Consider the following 16,133-nt stretch of genomic DNA (forward strand, 5'->3'; position numbering starts at 1 on the left):
TGCAAGGCTCTGGGGTGCGCGTTAGATCTGGTGCCGAGAACCCGGAAATTTCCAGGCGCATGAAATTTCCAGGCGCACGGGTATTTCTAGGTGCAGCAGAATTTCTAGGTGCAGCGGAGGGACCCCGAGACTCGAGGAAGGTTGAAAGACTGCGGGTGTGCGAGGTACACCTTTAGGAGATATGTCTAAAGTAGGGGTCGTGGCAAGCGGATTTAAATTCACCGCGGCCATTCCATTAACTAGCCTCCTGCTTATATTGCAATTGTTTTATGGCTACTGGGGCATATCAGAACTAAAGTGTGTTAGCAGGCTACAGACAAGGCCTGGTGATAGAATAGGGTGATCAAAGGGAACACGGACTGCTGCAGAGTCCATGGAACCACCGGCAGGTGGGGGAAGGTCAGAGAAAAAAGGAATCCGCCTTTATAAAAGAGTCTTTGGAGAAGCGTCTGGGTTCTGCTACATGCGGCAGGCAGAGCAAGCCAGGCGGTGGTGGTGCACTTAATCCCAGCACTTAGGAGGCACAGGCAGGCAGAGGATGCCACGGTGGAACGTGCAGCCGCCTCTCGTGGGAACGGGAGGCTGTGATATTGCCTAGGGGCATGCTGCGGTCCAGAAGGAGAGGCTATTTGTGCTTATTTCACAGGTGAAAACAATTTAATTTGGGTCCCCACTCGGCTGGTGCAGCCGTGATGGCGGAGCGAGGCCTGGAGTCGCCGGCCCCCCGAGGTGCAGGCGCAGCTGCAGGAGCTGGAGCTGTCTGAGGAAGCTGGGTTGCAAGATTACAGTCTCCGGACACGGAAGTTCCATTTGGTGATGGGTATACCGCCGTGGGCCATGGTCAGATACATAGTTAAATGGCCAATATTCCATTGGCTACAGTTGGTAGCTCAGCCAAGAGTTTAAAAATTTTTGATTTGCCTATGTTTATAGAGAAAAGATACAACACGTGTCTTTTAAGGTTTACAGTTTAAATTTAAGGCTTTAAGTACATTTGAATTAAGACATGCAGGCCGCGGTCACAGAAGCCAAACTGCTAAGTTTTGTTCTGAGTCTTCACAGACCGGATCCTAGAAATGTGCTTATAAAATATGGTTCAAATTATTTTAATTCCTTTATATTCAAAGTTGCTAAAAATGAGATGCTTTAGATTCCTCTAATATATATGTAACAATTGTTAAAAAATAAGATCGGCTTTTATCCGATATTCTCATGGGACAAAAAAGATTGGTTATTAAATTAATCCAAAATAAAGTTCAAATTTAAGATTTATACAGCCTAACTTGCCTTCTCCAGCTGCTGTTTCAATAAATGCTCATAGAATTTTATAGATATAAAAGATGTTTTTATATTATCCCTTTACATTTCTGGTAAAGGTAAAAGGTTTACAGGTAATAAATTTATTCATAATTTTTAAGAGCCCATGAAGCGATATTTGTTAAAAATAATTGCTTCAGAAAATGGGTAATGTTTTATATTTCATATATATATATTGTTGTTGCTTTAATACAAAAAGGTAAGAGGTTAAATCTTTTGGTGTGTATTATTAGTGGATTTCTCTAAAGAAATTTTTTCTGCAAGCTATTGCTTCAATATAACGAGCTTTAAAAATTTTTTAAAATACTTGTTACTCCAAAAAAAAAGATTCAAAGACAGTGTCTTTCAATATTTGAGTCAATTTGGCTTTAGAAATAGCTCAGCCATTAAAGGCTGGACTTAATATAAAATATAAAGGCTAAACTCCCAGCGGCCATGTCGTGACTCACAACCATTTGTGGTGGGGATCTAACGCCATCTTCTGGCTTGTGAGTGTACATGCAAAGGAAAATAGTTTACTTTTAATCTTGATTTGCTCTTAGTGATTTTTAAAAGTTGTTAAGAGATATTAATTGACTAAAACCTCATCTTAAGCTTAACATAGGAGAATTTAAACCTCTGTTTAATGTTTTCAAAGGGATGCAAGTCCTAAATTAAATCATATGTGTATTTTCTTGAGTTTATCTTGCTTCAACACAATTAAATTATGTGTTGTAGCCACTGTTTAAAATGTTAAAAAGGGGTATATCTGCCTTTGTCTTGTTAAATATGTTTCATAAAGTGCAGAATGTTTTGGCTACAAGATTTAATATCTCTAGCCATTTAAATAACATTAAAATTAATAAGGTGTTTGTGAATGCATCTACACAACCGGTGTTGGTGTGTGTAGACCCTTCATTTTTCTTTATGTTATCCAACTTTCAGAATAATTCTGATACCTTGTATTATAAAAATGTTACATGCTTTTAGCACAATGCTGGAATGGATCACTAGACCTAACCTTGGTTGTGCATGTGCCTACCTTTGTGTCCATCCCAGTACATCATTATGGAGACTTAAAAGAGACTTTGGTCAATCAGAGAGTTGATTGGCTCCAAGCCTATGTGAAACAGCTCACGGATGTGGTTCAAATAAGCTGTGTGTTAACAACCCCACATCCAGGTGTTACACCTCTGAGATTTGTGAATGATACATTTACTTAAAGCCATAATCTTTCTGCTTATTTAAAAGGAAAGTGGAATGGGAAGTTGGACCAGGTACAGCAGCAATTACAAATCCGGATTTCGAGCCTTGATGGAGTGTGGATGGAACCTGTTTCCCGTGGAGATTTTACTTCCTAAATTTCTTCTGCCTTTTCTTTCTTTCTTTCTAAAGAGCGGGAATAGGCCTGCTTGGTACAGCCCTATGTTGTGAATTAGTATTCATAGATGGTTGGTTTGTAAGCTCAAAGCCCAACAAAAACATGACAAGGTAGCTTAAAGCCTAAGCACTCGCAGCCTTAGCCAAGCGTCTCTCCCTGAAATTTGACTATCTAGGCTAAGAAAGTAGCCTATGACTGAGACCCTCTCAGTCTATGCACCCCAGGGGTTCAGCCCATTGCACTGGGTTAGATGAGAGGTCTAAGTCCAGCCAGCTCTTGCCTAAATAACTGTGGTACCTAATAGTAGGTTGACAGCCCTTGCACTCCTGGGAGCTATACTCCATTGCACAGGAATAGGTGTCAATTCCTCTTTACATCTCCTTAGCCCTTGCACCCAGAGGACTGGTTTCCATTGCACCTGGTTAGGGTAAGGGAAAAATCTTCGGGCTATAAGCTCTTGATTGCTTATTCCCCCAAGATGGAGTTTGCTTGATCGGGTTTGAGTTCGAATCTTAATTGGTACTACATTTAATAGGCAAAAGGCTGTTTCATATTAATAATTTAAACAGGGGGAGATGTAGGGAGCCGCAATATAATCTGCCACCCCAAATTGGTGATACAAAAGAGTAAAATCCTCGTTTTGCAGTAACTACCCGATCTCTGCGTCTCGTGCTTTATCTTCCACGGATGCAAGGCTCGGGGGTGCGCGTTAGAGCTACCAAGAGAAAAGCAATCTATATTCTTACCTAACTGTAAAAATGTTTGTGCCTATGAAACACAAACAGATTGGACCAACAACAAATCCCAAAGGTTCTTCAATAGGGGCACCTATATCTTGGTTGTCACCAACAAATATCCCATTGAAATTATACCCGATAAACAAGATGAAATTCATGCCTAGTATTTTAAGCCAAGCTAACTATCAATGGCTACCAACTGAGAGTAGAGCCTACTATTGCCATTTTCCTAAACCAGTATAATATCTAACTGCATTGTAAGCACTTATTTTTGTGGTGATTTAAATATGCTTGGCTCAGGGAGTGCCACTTCTTGGAGGTATGGCCTATTTGGAGTAGATGTGGTCTTGTTGGAGGATGTATGTCACTCTGGAGGAAGGATTTGAGACCCTCCTAACTGCCTAAAGATAGAGTGCTCCTGGTTTTCTTTGTATAAAAAATGTACAACTCTTAGGTCCTCCAGTGTCATGCTTGCCTGGACACAACCATGTTTCCTGCCATGATGATAATGGACTGAACCTCAGAACTGTAAGCCAGCCCCAATTAAATTTTGTATATTATAATAGTGACTTTGATCATCTTGTCTCTTCACATCAATGGAAAATCTAAGTAGTTCTTATAACAGCAGATAGTTTTATCTCTTACCTATCAACAAAGAAGTTTCTTTTTTTAACAGATAAAGAATATTATAGAGATCCACACCTGTTCAAAACACAGAGAATAAGTAACTCAGACAGGAAAGAGGCAGTTCCTACTGGCACATTTACAACACCATTCCTCCTCCTTAGATTCAGGGAAAATCACACATGAGAGCACTGAAATATTGTTAAAGTCAGAGGCCCTGGATACCTAATGTTGAATAATGTCCTCTAGTCTTGAGGGAATATCCGTTCATGAAATCTCCATGATATTGTTGCCTGAATAAGATCAGCAAAATGTCAACAACAGTTGACATGTCTATGCATCAATGGAAATCCCACATGGCTCACACCAAGATGAAAAGCTATAGTTTTCTCCAAGCTTGTGCTCTCATATAGACTGTCTAAACCCAAATGGTCATTCCTGGGTACATGTACATATAAGCACCACTAACATTACATGAACTTGGTAGGTTGTGAACGTCTCTCTCTCTCTCTCTCTATATATATATATATATATATACATATATATATATATATACATATATATATGTATATATATATATATATATACATAATAATTAATGATGAGTTTTGAAAGAAGGGGAAGGTAGGGTAAGAGTTATATAGATATGGTGGTCATGTGTAAAATTATCAAGACATAAAAATTTAAAAAAAGTTTTTTTTTTAAATGAACAGTCTCAGAACCTCTTCTAGATCTATGGCAACAGTCTATATGTTAGCAAAATTTATGGGTCATTCTTAAGTACATTGTAGGTTAATGATGAAATGAAACAAAACATCAAATTGAAAATTTGTTACTTGCATTTGTGGTAAAATATCTATTTGTTCTTACTCTCATCATCTTCAGTTATGAAACAAGACACTCCATTATAAATAGCAAAGTCCAACATGAATAATTTCATAACCCCATGTACCTGGAACTTTAAAAAGATGACAACAGTTCTTTTCATAATAAATCTGTGATAGAAGCTTAAGCTGGCCTTCACACTGAGTACAAACAGAAGTAAAAGCAAAACAGTCTATTCTTGACTTAATTTAAAAATACTGATTTTAGAAAAATAAACAGAATAGACTTTTTATCTCCATTTTCATAATTCTTCTCAGTAGAAAGATAGGCAAATAATATAACATGTTACCTTTTGACAGCATATATCCAGTACTCAGCAGTGCTAACATAAGAAGCAAATCTTAATGACAGCAGAGTTGTAAATTTTTTTTCAAAATATTAATTGGAATATCTTGCTAGCCAATATGATTTTAACTGCCTTGAATTCTATGTTCAGATTACTACAAAAGCTGAGTTGTATGGTATAGTACTCATTCCTAATACATGTGTGCAAAATTTTTATCAATTGACACTGTATTCAAAATGAGTATACTTAACACAGAAAAAGTAAAAAAGCTAGAGTCTGAGAGTCACAGGTAGTGAATATGTCAGGAAGTACTTGGACTTACATGGCAGTGCTTGTGATTAAAAGCTTTGAAAAATAGTAATATGTGTATGTCTGTGTGCAGCTGCAGAGGGATAGTAAGATAATACAAAAGAAACCAAGCACAATTACTATTATAAATGCAGAATAATATCCTAGTTAAGCTTGTGAGAAAAATTGATTAAATCAGTATTCACATCACCATCTTTGGAACATATTTGAAATAAGGTTTGTCCCTGAGACATAAAACCTTTGAATTAGGTTAAACTGGCTGAGAATGCCAATGCCAACATGCCTGGCTTTCTTACATTGGTGGTGAGCATCATTCATGTCCTCATTTTTCTATAGGAAATACTTTACTGAATGACCTCTTTCCCCAAGCTTACAAACAATATTTTTTCTCATATTTTGGGGATATGAATGTGTGTGTGTGTGTGTGTGTGTGTGTTTGAACACTGATGTTCTGAGCATATGATACAAAACTATTTTTATACTGATGTTTCCCCTAACCACACACATACACAGTAGTATCCAAATAACGAAGTTTCTGCCAATGTTATTCTGTAATCATTTACTTATGTGATCCTGTATGTATGACATATAACAAAACCCACTATGACTCATTGTCCTCATCTTCAAAGTGAAACAATCAAAATGGTTCCATATGTGGTTTTGTGTAAGAATCTATATGAGATAACATAAACATTGAATATTTTATTATAATTCTGTGGTAAATTATACACACACAAACACACACAGACACTGACAAACACACACACACACACACACACACACACACAGAGAGAGAGAGAGAGAGAGAGAGAGAGAGAGAGAGAGAGAGAGCTTTGTTTCTTACGCTCAGTACATCAAGGTACACACATGCATACATACAAGCATTCTCTTTCCCCAATTAGGAAACAAAGCACTCTTTCTAGGCTTCAGAAAACAGTACATTCAGTAAAACATCCTATCAATGGAAAAATCCTAAAAATTGATGATGATGATGATAATAGAATGGTTTCCTGTAATAATAATAATAATAATAATAATAATAATAATAATAATAATAATAATACAATGATTTTTTCTCTCTCCAAGTATCTATCAACTGCCAATACCTTTTCACTAAAGAGTGAGTGGGACCTAGATAACATCTCTCCAATCTGCTTTGGAATTTTGCTAGCTTGATCTTGTGCAGATAACCGCAGTTGCTAGAAGCTCATGAGATCAATAACACATCATATCAGTAAGGAACCACTTCATAACACTCCTCCACATCCTCCACTTCTTGAATTCCTGTCTTGCCCTATACACCAATGTTCATTGACCCTTAGTAGCAGTAAGACTAGAGATTGATAAATATGTCTGATTTATCACTCAGTCTCTTATTTTCATCAATTTTACCAGTTATTTGTCTGTGCATTGGTATTGACTATTCCTCACTGGACAAAAAAGCTTCTTTAACAATGGATTAAAAATAGCTCAGGTCTTTCAGTATAAACACAAATATTTAGAAGGCAATTTGGAAACATGACCATTTAGTAAAATAACAATAGCAGGGTCTGTGCTAGGACTATGATCTCACCAACTATGGGCTTTTGGCCAGAATTATAGGCATAAATTTACCTCCTATGTGTCAGGCCTATAGTTAGAAAGTTTTTCATTATAGTTGTGCCATGGATTTAGGTCTGACCAAGTGAAGTATGAAAACAGGGAGAATATACATAAGGTTGAAATACTAGGAAATAAATTTACCATATATAAATTTTTATAATACCTATTTGTCCAACCAGAGTACATGATAGGTAGAAAATAGAAATGTGTACCTTTTTTGACCACTAAGCCAGGTTTTTGCTAAATTTTTGAACTATCCTGTAATCTGTCTAATCTAAACTATTATATCATAACACTATTAGAGGGAAAACTGCCTATCAAATATGTTTCTGCACTAGGGAAATGGCTCAGTCGATAAAGTACAATTAATACAAGCATGAGGGCCTGTATTCAGATAATTAGAACCTAAGTACAAGTTCCTAGGCATGAAGGTGTGAATCTGTAAACCCAGAATGATAGGAAGGGATAAAAACCTGAAACTTCTATGGGCTCTCTGGTCAGCCACTCTAGACAAAACTTCAAGATTCTGTCTTTTTTTTAAAGCTGGAAATGCCATTGAAGAAACACATTTTAATGTCAACTTCTGGTCTGCACTCATGTCCACAGGCAAGCACATATGTGTATATACAAACGAACATACAGGCGTGATAAACAAGGGGCCAGGAGGGGGAGTAGTATTAGGGATGTAAACAAATAACAACAAAAACAAAACAAAATAAACAAACAAACAAAAATCCATGGTCTTATCCTTAGACTTTCTCATTTTTGCTTTGTGGATTAAGTTTTATTACATGTTCTTTAATTTGTGTGCATGTGTGAATGTGTGTGTGTGAAAGGGATTTATTTGAATGGTTTACAGGATACAGTCAAATTACATTATAATGGCTGTCTAATTCTGGAAAAGCTGACAAATCTGTTGTTGCTTAGTACATGAGATTAGAAGTCTAAGTAGTCCCAATCTGGCACTAGAGACTTGAAAGATTCCTGGAGAGCTGCTGGCCTTCACTCTACAATTAAATTTTAAAGCTGTAGGCTCTAGCAACATGAAAGAATGTTGCAGCAACAAGATAGATTAACTTGACTAATAGAGTGAGGACAAAGGGACAAAACACAAAGGTTTTTTTTTTTTTTTTTCTCATGCCATCTTATCCAGGCCACCACTAAAAACATGCTGTACAGAATTAGTATGAGTATCTTGAAAATTCTGTTTCTTGCAACATAAGTATAATGTTTTCTTTAATTTTATTGATTAAAGATTACAGGCTTGGGAACATTAGTCATATCAATTCTTATAATTCAGAATCATGGAAATATCTACATTGAAGGATTATGGATTGTCAAAGCAGAACAAGCAGAACTATTAATAACATTTTTTATAAAGGCAAAAAAAAAAAAAAAAAAAAAAAAAAAAAAAAAAAACCAATTGAATGTCTCAGTGAATAAAGCTTGACAGCCTGAGTTTGACTCCAATAATCCACATGATGGAAGGAAAAATTCAGCTTCCACAGATTGTTTTCTGAAAACTCAAACATGGTAACACATGGGTGTCCATGTGTATGCTGTGTTCATGTACATGCACACACACACACACACACACACATGCACAGGCAAACATGCACAGGCCCACATGTGTGCGTGCACACACATGCACACACACACAAACACAAAATAATTTTTGTTCATTTAGGAACCTTAATGCATGCACACATACACATACACCTGCACACATACAAGCATCTACTCATATACATAGAAAAAAATTAAATGCTTTCCATTACTATTCATTTATAAAAATGAGAAAGTTACCAAGACTGAAGCCATGTGGTTGTTGCATCTAGCCAAACTTAGACACTAAATTTACTAAGAAGATTTAGCTCATTACCTATCAAGTACCTTTGATTGTTATGTGTCCCATTTTAATTCTTTTGTGGTTATTTTATGATCTGGAGAGTCTATACACTTGAATATTTCAGGTATCTCAGGAAAAAATTGCAACACAAAAATATTTTGATTAATTTTAAAACTAAGGTTTAAAAATCAATCTTAGCTTTGTGGGGATGAATGCTCTGCATTTACTGATGCAAGTCTACTGATATATCAATGCTTTCAGGTCCCTCCCACACACATGAGTAATGAAATATCTTCTGATTTCATTCTGCAATCATTTTCTAAAATATTACTAAATGAATATTATAGAAAGATTTTTTATAAACTTTGTAAAGTACAAGATAGGTATTAATAAGACTAAGCAGTGGAGACTAAAGATGATGAATATGATACAAACAAAATAAACTATTAGCCAAGGATACACACATGCTTATAATCTTCTAATTATTTGAAAGGTTTGTCATTGAGGTTTGTTCTTGATTATAGCAGAGGAAACTGAGGAATGAAACAGCCAATCAATTTGTTCATACTTAATACCAGCGAGCATTGATCTGATATTTAAACCTAGATTAATCTAGCTATAAAACTTCATGTTTGACGATCATATAATAATGACTGTCCAAATTGCTATGAGGGATAAAAGAAAATATATGTGCTGGGTGACAAAAAATGGTATGATAGATGGGCTACTATTCTACTGGAAGTATGTTTATGTGCCAGGCATGCAAAGATCCATGCTAGGTGCTTTGAGGTAATATATTTATATTCTAGCTCATTATTTGTAGTCCTATGTCCAAATGCTATTACAGTTTACTGAAAATAAAGAAACTGAGGTTTAAGCAGAGTTAACTACTTCAGTGCCCCATCACCGGAAAAAAGCAGAACTAATGTTTAACCTATGTCTCTTTGTTAAAAACCCTCTAGCTCCTTCTACTTATTTTAATGATTCCCAGGATAATACTTTGCAGAAGATGGGCACTTAAATATTTATTGAATGAGTGAATGTCCTAAAAGATATTCAGAATCTTGACAAGCACAAATATATTCTGAAAATCTTTCTATGTGATGAAAATAAAAGATGATCAAAAGCAGAGTATTAGCGTTTTGTGCAGGTTTTGGGTTGACAGCAAACCTTTCATTTTAGCTTAAGTATAGAACAGAAGTAGAATGTCATGAAAAAAAATGAAGTTGGCATGATGCCAAGTTTAAAAAAACTGATTAGAATAGTAGGTAGAAAAATTTACATTATATAAAGTGTTCATATCATAAAGAAAATGTAGATAGAGGTTTGAAGGAGTGTTCAATGGACAATGATATTACTATAACTACTTTAATGTAATTAATGCATCCCTGGGATAGATGACTGAGCAGGAAGTGATACAAAGAAGTTCATTTTGAATCAATTCAGGAATGTAGGCCTTGAAGGACTAATGGAAGATGCGGCTATTGGAATTGCAGCAGGTACAACAAACCTTGCAATATGTAAATCCATAGTGTTTGATATCTGACTATTTAGAATGATATCCCAAAATAGGCATTTCAAATCCCAAATCTGAGAATAGAATAAAAATAGGTCCATTAATAACACTTGAAAATTTTCTGGTTCTAGACAGTAGGCAAAATAAATGATGATAATCTTAAAACTTATTTGCCATTTATTAAATATTTACTGGATGGCAAATATTACTAAATTTGTTCATAGAATTATTTCATTTCCCTAAATAGCTGTATGTGACTTCATACAACTTAACCTTACTAAACATGCAAGGAGGATTTAGCTTTTAAAAATTAAATAATTCACTATAGTTTCCATAGATAAACTGTGGGACACCAAAGAGTTATATGAGTTGACTGACATGCTATTACTTCTCACACAGACAAGTGCAATGTGGCAAATGTACAACAAGGGAATGCAGTTGAATTTTAAATGTTATGGCTAAGAGAAACAAGTGATTCAAGAATATTCTTTTTTTCCAAATAAAAAATTTTGTGCACATGCATAGATGTGTATGTATGTGTATGTTCATCTGTGCACAGGTGTGTGTGTGTGTGTGTATATGCATGTACCAGTGTTCCTGTGGAAGACAAAGGAAAACCAGATTTCTTAGGTTTTATCTGATACATTTTAAATTTATTTTATATATGTATATAAGTGTGAATCTGCATGAGTGTATATGTACCACATGCATGCAGAAACATGCAAAAGGAAGAAAGCATCAGTTTCCATGGAAATAGTGTTAGGGGCAGTTGTAAGCCACTATGTGGGTGCTGGTATCTGAACATAGTATCTCTGCAAGAGCTATAAGCTCTCTTAACCTCTCAACCTTTGTGGAAGATGCTGTCTCTTGCTATTCTGAAACTCACCAGGTAGGCTAGCCTGGCTCACCAGTTAGCCCCAGGGACTCACCTCTCTCTGTCCAGAAGACTGGGATTACAACTCTTATACCACTATGCCTGGCTGTTTGTATGCTTCTAGGGCTCAAATTCAGTCCTCCTGCTGGGATGGCAATCACTTTCCCAACTGATTTATCCACTATAATTTTACAGAGTTTTTTAAAAATATTGTTGTTGCTCTGGAAATGTAGCTAACACGGTCAAGGCATGGTTCAGTGCTCAGCATCAAAAACAAAACACTATAGCTGAAGTCACAAGAAAAGAACAAGATACCAGGCAATGAACATAGATAGTAAATAGAAAATCTTCTTAGACAAGCATTGCTTATAATTTTGTCTCATATTTTGAAGTTTATGATGGTATTTTCAAGTATCTTGGGCTAGCGTCTAGTGTAATTCTATTATTTGAATTTTTAAAAATATGATTAGTTTGATGTTATGACTAGATGGAAACATACTATAGTACAAAAGTGACTATAGATGTGGAGATGATGAATGGGGACCTAGTCTATCATTCCTGTTTTAAGACATTTTAAATAATTATTTTGAGATTATAATATAATCACATTACTTCCACTTCTCATTTCCCTCCCCAAGACTTCCCATGTTCCCCTTTGCGCACGAACACACACCACCACCACCAACAATAACAACACATCAACAACAAAAACTAGATATTTTTAAAAATGTTATCAAACAAGAATTACTATTTTTAGGGTTTTGTGGTGCTGTGTAAGTAATTGTGGCTGTGGAATGTAGAGTTCCTCCAGGCTGGAAGTTAGGCACAGCTGCTGTGGCTCCACAGTTCCTCAGGGAACTGCCCCAATGACAGGAGAAGATCCATGGGATTTTACAGGCTTTAATGTCATGGTGGATGGTGGATGGATCTAGATACATCCATCCTCCCAAAACCCAGGGCAATCCTGAGTTAAATAGCGGGGGGGGGGGGGGGGGGGGGGACTGGGGAAGTATGCTTAATTGACTCCACCCTCTGGCCTTCAGGTACTTCATTAGTATGTAAATCTCCCTAGGTCCTGAGGCCTGTTCCTCCTGCCATAGACCTCTCTGTGGGAGTGCTTGTGGAGGGTTGAAGCTAAAAGAAAAGAACCAGAGCGAACTCCTGCTGACTTCCTGGGTTCCAAGCTCTTGCTCAACCAAGCACCCAGCTGCTTCTCACAGCCCACCCCCCACCCCCCACACACACACAGTGCTGAAGAAAACATTCTATTTTGAAAGAACTCATTCATTGTTGCTCTTCTCAACAGAATGAGGATAAACCCACTTATGCAGAAATTTATCATCAAAGTCATTAAAAGGGTAGTCGCTGCCTAAGGACAAGCAGTGCATACACAGATCTTCAAATACTCTACATAGCTAAAGAGAAAAATAAGTGAAGGATAGAACTTAGGTTCTTTGATATACAATGTCAGTTAAAGATGGTGCAGTTGCTGTGGCACAAATACTTTGAAACTCTTATTTTGCTTTTGGGAATTTTCTTCCATTTGTCACTTAAAGTTTAAATAATCATACTCTTTCAAAACAAATGTTATCAATCTTATCACTAGATGGCAGTATGATTCTTTTAATAAAGAGAATGACAGCTCGACATGTACAAGCAAGATTAAAAATAAATTAATGACAAAGCAATTACTGAAAGAGAAATAGCACAAAGAACTCTACTTTCTCCTGTTAGCCAGTCTGAAGCAAACTTTTGTACATTTAGACCTGCTTAATTTGCTTTTATGACTTTACTTTATAAACTAGTTGTAGAAGTGAGTCTTTCTCTGTTTTAAAAGAACTTTTTTTCCTTTGATAAGATTTTTAAAATACCTTTTCTGCTGTACCTAACAGACAATACATACCTTGACTATTACTTAGTAAACAAAATATGCAAAAATGTTAAATCTAGACAAAGATGGGAGTGTGTGTGTATGTGGGGATATGTGTTTACAGAAAGAAAAATAGCATGTATAGCTGAGATGTCTGTTGTTTATTATGTTTAATAATTTTTAAAATAAGTTTTAACATAAATCACATGCAAGCAAGGGAATTATTTGGAATTTTAGGTGATATTAAGAATCATCAAATGGTTTTTATTAACAACTTATTTATGCATTTATTTTACTGGAAAAAAAAGCTTTCTTCTCAGAGAAAGTATTAACTAGAAACCTAAAGTATAAAATACATAAAATCAGAGCTGTTGAAAGTACAGGATAGTTGGGATTTGAAGAGTGGGAACTGGGTATCTGGGGCTCAGAAGCTGAAAAGGTTTGTATTCATTTTCTGCGTATATCATGCAAAGATTTGGTGATAGTAGTATGAACATGTCTAAAATGCTGTAATGTATTTACTTTAAAACTGTCAACCTTAGAGCTAGGGATTATTTGATAAAGTTCCTGCCATACAAGACCTAATTTCTGAACCTCGACACTTCTAAAAAAAAAAAAAAAAAAAAAAAAACAGGTGTGGTTGAACACTTCCTATAACTATATAGATAGCAGGCAGTACTAGGCCGATTACCAGAGCAGTGTAGGCAATCAGTTAGCTCAGGATTCAATGAGAGTCAGAGACACTGTTCTGTTCACAAAGATAAGGAAGAAAGCCACAGTGAAAACAGCTGACATCAAGCTTTATTTTACACACACACACACACACACACACACACTTGTCTAGTCCAATAATTCAGGAAATATTTAATAGAATAAACTATGTAAGCCCTACTGAAAGTGATCTCTGCAATCCCTGTACTAAAAGTATAACCTTCCTCAGCCAAGGTTCCATACGACTTCCATTATAAACCTGTCTCCTCTGATGCTAGATATTCTTGATGGAATAAAAGTGTATTAACACCATTCTCAATAGGATTATCAAATTTTCTTAATTTTACATGTTATTTATGATGAGATTTCAATTAGAAAAAGAAAATTTACAATGGATCACAAAGAAATACTAGGATATATAGAACATTTCAAATAATTTAAGCTGATATTTCTCCTAAAATAATGACAAACATGCTATGAAAAAAAAAAAAAAACGATATTGAATTGAAATGTAAGAAAAAAATTGCCAGAGGCAGAACACAAGAGGAAAAGAACAAGGACTTTTGACTCTTATTGATTTGGTTCAACAAAATTAACTGTGTTGACCATAGAGGAGTTACTAATGAAGTCTCAGCTGAAAGAATGGCAAAAATACAGAAATAGTACTTGGTACACTGGTTTGTCTGAAGGATTATATTGCAAAATATATACAAACACACTAGAGAAAGACAATCTCTGCAACAAACAGTGCTAGGCAAACTGGATGTCCACACATAGAAGAATGAAGCTAGATCTCCATTTCACACCCTGTACAAAAATCTATTTAGAATAGAGCAAAAACCTTAATGTAAAACCTGAAACTTAAACCCTAAAACTGCCACAGGAAATTATAAGAAAAACACTTCAAAATACACTCATAGGTGAGGATGTTCTGAAAAGGATCCCAATAGTTTAGTAAACAACAGTTGCAACAACTGCCAGATGGGACTACATGAAATTAAAAATCTTTTGCACAGCAAAGAACAGAGTAAGAGACAGGCAAGAGAATAAGAGAAAAATTTTGCAGACTTCATATTTAAAGGATTGATTTAGAATATATAAAGAGCTAAATACAAAAAGAATATAAAATTAACCATCCTAAATAATTCAGTCACCCTGTGGAGAACTGAAATGACCAGACACTTCTCAAAAGATGAGGTGCAAATGGCCAATACACATGTGAAAAAAAAAGTGTTAATATCTTTAGTCATGAGGGAAAGGGACATCAATGTTACACACTTGATCAAGAAAGAGAGTGTCTAAGAGTAATGGATGATGCATTTGCCCATGGAAAGCATATGCAGGCCAATAAGAGAGTGGATTTGCAAATATAGGAGCACTCATTCCCCTCACCCCTTGTTCTTCTTTGATGGAAACATGATACCGGATCCCTAGAGCTACCTTGGCAGCCAGAAATGAAAAGCACTGAAGGCCCCTTCTTAGTGAGCTGTGCAAAAAGAATATTTAGTCAAAGGTAGTGTCAGACGTCCGAATGTCCCAGAGTTAGTTCTCACCCCCTTTTCTCTCCACCATACTCCCAGTACTCAGAAGTGAGGAATTGATGAGATAGGAGAGACTGAGTATATCCTAGGCAGTGGTTACGAAGGTGATTCTGATCAGAAATAAACAAAGCAACAAAACTACAATTAGAGTCCATTTCACTCAGATCACTTTCTTGATATTCAAGATAAACAATAACTGCTGTGGAGAATATGGAAAAAGTAACCATTTATATTCCTGGTAGAAAAGTAATTTAGTGGAGCCACTAAATGCATCAGTATGGAGATAATCCAGAAAACATTTAACAAAACAGAACTACTTGCTATATCATTTCTGGGTCATGTCAGCATACTAAAGACTTATCTACACATTATTGTTGTAGAATCATAATTGGCAAGAATTGACAGATGGATAAAGGATACTCATACATAAAAAAGTACATTTTAAAACTCTTAAGATTTTTTTAGCTTTAGGGCTTTAATTTTCTCTGGGCAACCTAGGATTTCTTTGCTAAAATTATGAGAGTTAAATATGAGAAAAAGCTGGCTATGTTGGCAATCTCTGTGACTTCTTAGATATGGTGATGATAACTCATCTGGCAATAACTCATCTGCGTTGGCTTACAATTGCATTTTCAGGTCTGGCAAGATGGCT

At 35.9% G+C, this 16,133-nt stretch overlaps 1 non-coding gene across 1 annotated transcript; it reads left to right on the forward strand.

Annotated features, from left to right (window-relative positions):
* Nucleotides 1–15,218: 15,218 nt before the first annotated feature.
* LOC117695671 (small Cajal body-specific RNA 2) lies at nt 15,219–15,600 on the forward strand. The gene has a single exon (XR_004604700.1).
* The last annotated feature ends 533 nt before the right edge of the window (nt 15,601–16,133 follow it).

This window comes from Arvicanthis niloticus, chromosome X (genome assembly GCF_011762505.2).
Source record: "Arvicanthis niloticus isolate mArvNil1 chromosome X, mArvNil1.pat.X, whole genome shotgun sequence".
NCBI classification, from domain to species: Eukaryota; Metazoa; Chordata; class Mammalia; order Rodentia; family Muridae; genus Arvicanthis; species Arvicanthis niloticus.